This window comes from Saimiri boliviensis, chromosome 10 (assembly GCF_048565385.1).
Source record: "Saimiri boliviensis isolate mSaiBol1 chromosome 10, mSaiBol1.pri, whole genome shotgun sequence".
Classification (NCBI taxonomy): domain Eukaryota; kingdom Metazoa; phylum Chordata; class Mammalia; order Primates; family Cebidae; genus Saimiri; species Saimiri boliviensis.
In genome coordinates this window covers 111,886,615-111,892,504 of record NC_133458.1, presented here as the reverse complement: position 1 = coordinate 111,892,504, position 5,890 = coordinate 111,886,615, and the positions used below count along the sequence as shown (strand labels likewise).

At 44.5% G+C, this 5,890-nt stretch overlaps 1 pseudogene; it reads right to left on the bottom strand.

The window, feature by feature from the left end:
• Positions 1 to 3,852: 3,852 nt before the first annotated feature.
• Positions 3,853 to 5,658, bottom strand: LOC120360897 (putative elongation factor 1-alpha-like 3; annotated as a pseudogene).
• Between the last annotated feature and the right edge of the window lie 232 nt (positions 5,659 to 5,890).

Sequence of the window (5,890 nt, the reverse complement as noted above, 5' to 3'; positions counted from 1 at the left end):
CTGGAGTGCAGTGGCAGATCTTGGCTCATTGCAACCTCCGTCTCCCGCATTCAAGCGATTCTCCTGCCTCAGCCTCCCAATTAACTGGAACTACAGGTGCCTGCCACCAAGCACAGCTACTTTTTTTGTATTTTTAGTAGAGATGGGATTTTGCCATGTTGGCCAGGCTGGTCTCAAACTCCTGATCTCAAGTGATCCGCTTGCCTCAGCCTCCCACAGTGCTGGGATTATAGGTGTGAGGCACTGTACCCGGCCTGTTTCATCAAATTTAGATGCTATAAAATAGTAAAGCCTCTCAATTTCACTCCATTCCAGTACAGAACATTGTGTGTGTGTGTGTGTGTGTGTGTGTGTGTGTGTGTGTTTCCTCTCTATTTATTTATTTATGTATGAGGGCTGGGACTGGCGCTACCTTTCTAGAAGGCCCTGGCTAGCCTGTCCCCCTTTTCTTTTTTCTTTTTTTCTTTTTTTTTCTTTTAGACAGTCTTACTCTGTTGCCCAGGCTGGAGTGCAGTGGCTGCCTCTCAGCTCACTGCCACCTCTGCCTCTCAGGTTCAAGCGATTCTCCTGCCTCAGCCTCCAGAGTAGCTGGGATTACATCCAGCTGATTTTTGTACTTTTAGGAGAGACGGGGTTTCACCATGTTGGCCAAACTGGTCTCAAACTCCTGACCTCAGGTGATCTGCCAGCCTCAGCCTCCCAAAGTGCTGGGATTACAGGCATGAGTCACAATGACTGGCCAGAATATTCACTTATCCAGTTAAAAATAGAAGTTCAGCACTTTGGGAGGCTGAGGTGGGAGGACTGCTTGAACCCAAGAGTTCAAGACCAGCCTGGGTGATATAGTGAAACCCCATCTCTACCATATATACAAAAGGTTAGCTGGATATGGTGGTGCCCGCCTGTAGTCCCAGCAATCCTGGAGGCTGAGGTGGGAGAATCACGTGAGCCTGGGAGGTCAAGGCTGCAGTGAGCTGAGATCATGCCACTGCACCCTTACCTGGTGACAGAGTGAGACTTGTCTTAAAAAAAAAAAAAAAAAAAGTTTTATTACAAGATTTTTTTCATAAGCCAAGGTATTTCAGGGTGATTTATCATTATTTAATTTTTTCAGTCTTTCCCTGCCTTTTGTAAGGATCAAGTCTAATATTTTCCTGTTTGCAAGTATTGCTCTCAACATTTTGCACCTCAATAAGGACTTCATAAACTGAAGTTTCTTTTGTTTCTTTTTTTGAGATGGAGTCTCACTCTGTTGCCCAGGCTGGAGTGCAGTGGCACAGTCTCAGTTCACTGCAACCTCTGTCTCCTGGGTTCAAGCCATTCTCCTGCCTCAGCCTCCCAAGTAGCTGGGATGACAGGCTCCTGTGACTGTGGCAGGCTAATTTTTTAAATTTTTAGTAGAGACGGGATTTCACTAATTTCACTATGTTGGCCAGGCTGGTCTTGAGCGCCTGACCTCAAGTGATCCGCCCCACTTGGCCTCCTGAAGTGCTGGGATTATAAATCTGAGCCATTACACCCAGCCTGAAGTTAGTTTCTTTCTTTCTTTCTTTCTCTTTCTTTCTTTTCTTTCTTTTCTTTCTTTCTTTCTTTCTTTCTTTCTTTCTTTCTTTCTTTCTTTCTTTCTTTCTTTCTTTCTTTTTCTTTCTTTTTCTTTTCTTTCTTTCTTTCTTCCTTTTCTTTCTTTCTTCCTTTTCCTTCCCTCCTTCCTTCCTTCCCTCCTTCCTTCCTTCCTTCCTTCCTTCCCTCCGTCCCTCCCTCCTTCCTCTCTCTCTCTCTCTTTCTTTTGTCAAAATCTTGCTCTGTTGCCCAGGCTGGAGTGCAATGGCGTGATCTCAGTTCACTGCAACCTCTGCCTCCTGAGTTCAAGCAATTCTCCTGCCTCAGCCTCCCTACTAGCTGGGATTAAAGGTGCCTGCCACTGTACCCAGCTAATTTTTGTATTTTTAGTAGAGACAGGGTTTCACCATGTTGGTCAGGCTGGTCTGGAACTCCTAACCTCAGGTGATCTACCTCCCAAAGTGCTGTGATTACAGGTGTGAGCTACCATGACCAGCCTAATTTTTATTTTTTAAATTTGTACTACAATGCTATAGCTCCACCCAGCTTTATATTAACACAGAAACAATTTAATCTTAATTGTTGAACTTAAATTTTTTTTTTTTTAAGTTCCCCAGCACACGTGCAGGATGTGCAGGTTTGTTACATAGGCAAATATGTGCCATGGTGGTTTGCTGCACAGATCAACCTATCACCTAAGTATTAAGCCCAGCATGCATGAGCCCATTTTCCTAATGTTTTCCATCTCCCCACTCTTCCCCGACAGGCCACAGAATTGTTGAACTTTTAACCTAATTTCATAGTAACATTAAAATATCAGATTGTTTTACTTCAACATTGATGAAAAGAATTGAGTGAAAATTTTGAACCTTACCAGAATAAATGAAGTCATTTTAAAAATTTGAATCTGAAGATGTTACTGATAAAATCAGCATCACATAACTGGAAGTTCTATATATTAAAATATATCTACTCTAGTCTACATATTAACAGCTATGGGTTCACTTTTTGCATGGGCATAAGAAAACTCTGAATTGAGGATGAGAAGATGAGTGAAATTAATTAAAAACAGTCAATTTATTTAAGTGAAAAGTCTTCCTTCACAGAGTAATTTGTAAGTACACCTTCTGTATTAATTGTATTAATTAAATCATTGTCTCTGGGTAATTTTTTTTTTTTTTTAAACAGAGTCTTGCTCCATCACCCAGGCTGAAGTGCAGTGGCATGATCTTGGCTCACTACAACCTCTGCCTCTTGGGTTCAAATGATTTTCCTGCCTCAGCCTCCCAAATAGCTGGGATGACAGGCAATTACCACCACACCCAGGTAATTTTTCTATTTTTAGTAGAGATGGGATTTCACCATGTTGGCCAGGCTAGTCTCAAACTCCTGACCTCAAATGAACCACCTGCCTCAGACTCTCGAAGTGCTGGGATTACTGGCATGAGCCACCATGCCCAGACTCTGGGTAACGTTTATTTAAGATAATTGCTAAGTTTTGAAATAGATACAGATACCGCTACAGAAAATTCATGTCTACTGGTTTTCCTGTGGTTATTTATTTTTGAGACAGGGTCTCACTCTGTCACCCAGGCTGGAGTGCAGTGGCGCGATCTCAGCTCACTGCAGCCTCTGCCTCCCGGGTTCAAGTGATTCTCCTGCCTCAGCCTCCTGAGCAGCTGGAATTATAGGCATGCGCCACCATGCCCAGCTAATTTTGTGTTTTTAGTACAGATGGCGTTTCACCATGTTGGCCAGGCTGGTCTCAAACTCCTGACCTTAAGTGATCTGCCCACCTCGGCCTCCCAAAGTGCTGGGATTACAGGTGTGAACTGTGCCCGACCTGATCTTTTTATTTTTATTTTATTATTATTTTTTCTCATTAAACTTTTTAAATGGGTCTCAAAATTCTTGACAAATTTTTGGTCAAGTTGTTTCCATTAAAAAGTACTGATTTTAGGCCGGGCACAGTGGCTCACGCCTGTAATCCCAGCACTTTGGGAGGCCGAGGCAGGTGGGTCATAAGGTCAAGAGATTGAGACCATCCTGGTCAACATGGTGAAACCCCATCTCTACTAAAAATACAAAAAATTAGCTGGGTGTGGTGGCACGTGCCTGTAGTCCCAGCTACACAGGAGGCTGAGGCAGGAGAATTGCCTGAACCCAGGAGGCGGAGGTTGCAGTGAGCCGAGATCGCGCCATTGCACTCCAGCCTGGGTAACAAGAGCAAAACTCCGTCTCAAAAAAAAAAAAAAAAAAAAAAAAAAAGGTACTGATTTTAAAAACTATAGCTTAAAACGGCCACATGCAAAAGAGAACACCAAAGTGGTCCACAAAACATTCTCCTTTCTGTCTGAGGGTTTTATGATGCATTGTTATCATTAACCAGTCTTTTACTTCTAAACTTAAATGGCCAATTGAAACAAACAGTTCTGAGATCGTTCTTCCACCAGTGATTAAGACCGGGGTGGCAGGTATTAGGGATAATATTCGTTTAGGCTTCTGAGCTTTCTGGGCAGACTTGGTGACCTTGCCAGCTCCAGCAGCCTTCTTGTCCACTGCTTTGATGACACTCACCGCAGCTGTCTGTCTCATATCACGAACAGCAAAGCAACCCAGAGGTAGATAGTCTGAGAAGCTCTCAACACAAATGGGCTTGCCAGGAACCATATCAATGACGGCAGCATCACCAGACTTCAAGAATTTAGGGCCATCTTCCAGCTTTTTACCAGATCAGTGATCAGTCTTGTCCTTCAGCTCAGCGAACTTGCATGCAATGTGAGCCATGTGGCAATCCAGTACAGGGGTATAGCCAGGGCTGATTTGGCCTGGCTGGTTCAGGATAATCACCTGAGCAGTGAAGACAGCTGCTTCCATTGGTGGGTCATTCTTGCTGTCACCAGCAATGTTGCCACAATGAACATCCTTGACAGACACGTTCTTGACATTGACACCCACATTGTCCCCAGGAAGAGCTTCACTCAAAACTTCATTGTGCATTTCGACAGATGTTACTCCAGTTATAATGTTAACTGGAGCAAAGGTAGCCACCATACCAGGTTTGAGAACACCAGTCTCCACTCGGCCAACAGGAACAGTACTGATACCACCAATTTTATAGACATCCTGGAGAGGCAGGTGCAAGGGCTTGTCAGTTGGGTGAGTTGGTGGTAGGATGCAGTCCAGAGCCTCAAGCAGTGGGTTCCACTGGCATTGCCATCCTTATGGGTGACTTTCTAGCCCTTGAATCAAGGCATATTAGCACTTAGCTCCAGCATGTTGTCACCATTCCAACCACAAATTGGCAAAACGCTACTAAGTCAGGGTTGCAGCCAATTTCCTTAATGTAAGTGCTGACTTCCTTAATGATTTCCTCATATCTCTTCTGGCTGTCGGTGGCTCAGTGGAATCCATTTTGTTAACACCAGCAATTAGTTGTTTCACACCCAGTGTGTAAGCCAGAGGGGCGTGCTCTCGGGTCTGCCCATTCTTGGAGATACCATCTTCAAATTCACCAGCACCAGCAGCGACAATCAGGACAGCACAGTCAGCCTGAGATGTCTCTCTAATCATGTTTCTGATGAAGTCTCTGTGTCCTGGGGCATCAATGATAGTCACGTAGTACTTGCTGGTCTTGAATTTCCACAAGGAGATATCAATGGGGATACCATGTTCACGCTTGGCTTTCAGTTTATCTAAGACCCAGGCATATTTGTAGGAGCCCTTTCCCGTCTCAGTTGGCTCCTTCTCCAATTTTTCAATGGTTCTTTTGTTGATGCCACTGTATTTGTAGATTAGATGGCCAATAGTGGTGGACTTGCCGGAATCTACGTGTCCAATGATGACAATGTTGATATGAGTCTTTTCCTTTCCCATTTTGGCTTTTTTTTTTTTTTTTTTTTTTTTTTTTTTTTTTTTTTTTGAGACGGAGTTTCGCTCTTGTTGCCCAGGCTGGAGTGCAATGGCGCGATCTCGGCTCACCGCAACCTCCGCCTCCTGGGTTCAGGCAATTCTCCTGCCTCAGCCTCCTGAGTAGCTGGGATTACAGGCACACGCCACCATGCCCAGCTAATTTTTTGTGTTTTTAGTAGAGACGGGGGTTTCACCGTGTTGACCGGGATGGTCTCGATCTCTTGACCTCGTGATCCACCCGCCTCGGCCTCCCAAAGTGCTGGGATTACAGGCTGAGCCACCGCGCCCAGCCCCCATTTTGGCTTTTAAGGGGAGTTTTCACGACACCTGTGTTCTGGCCGCAAACCTGTTGCCAAAAAGCTATTCTTTTTATTTTTTGACGTGGAATCTCGCTCTGTTGTTCAGGCTGGAGTGCAAT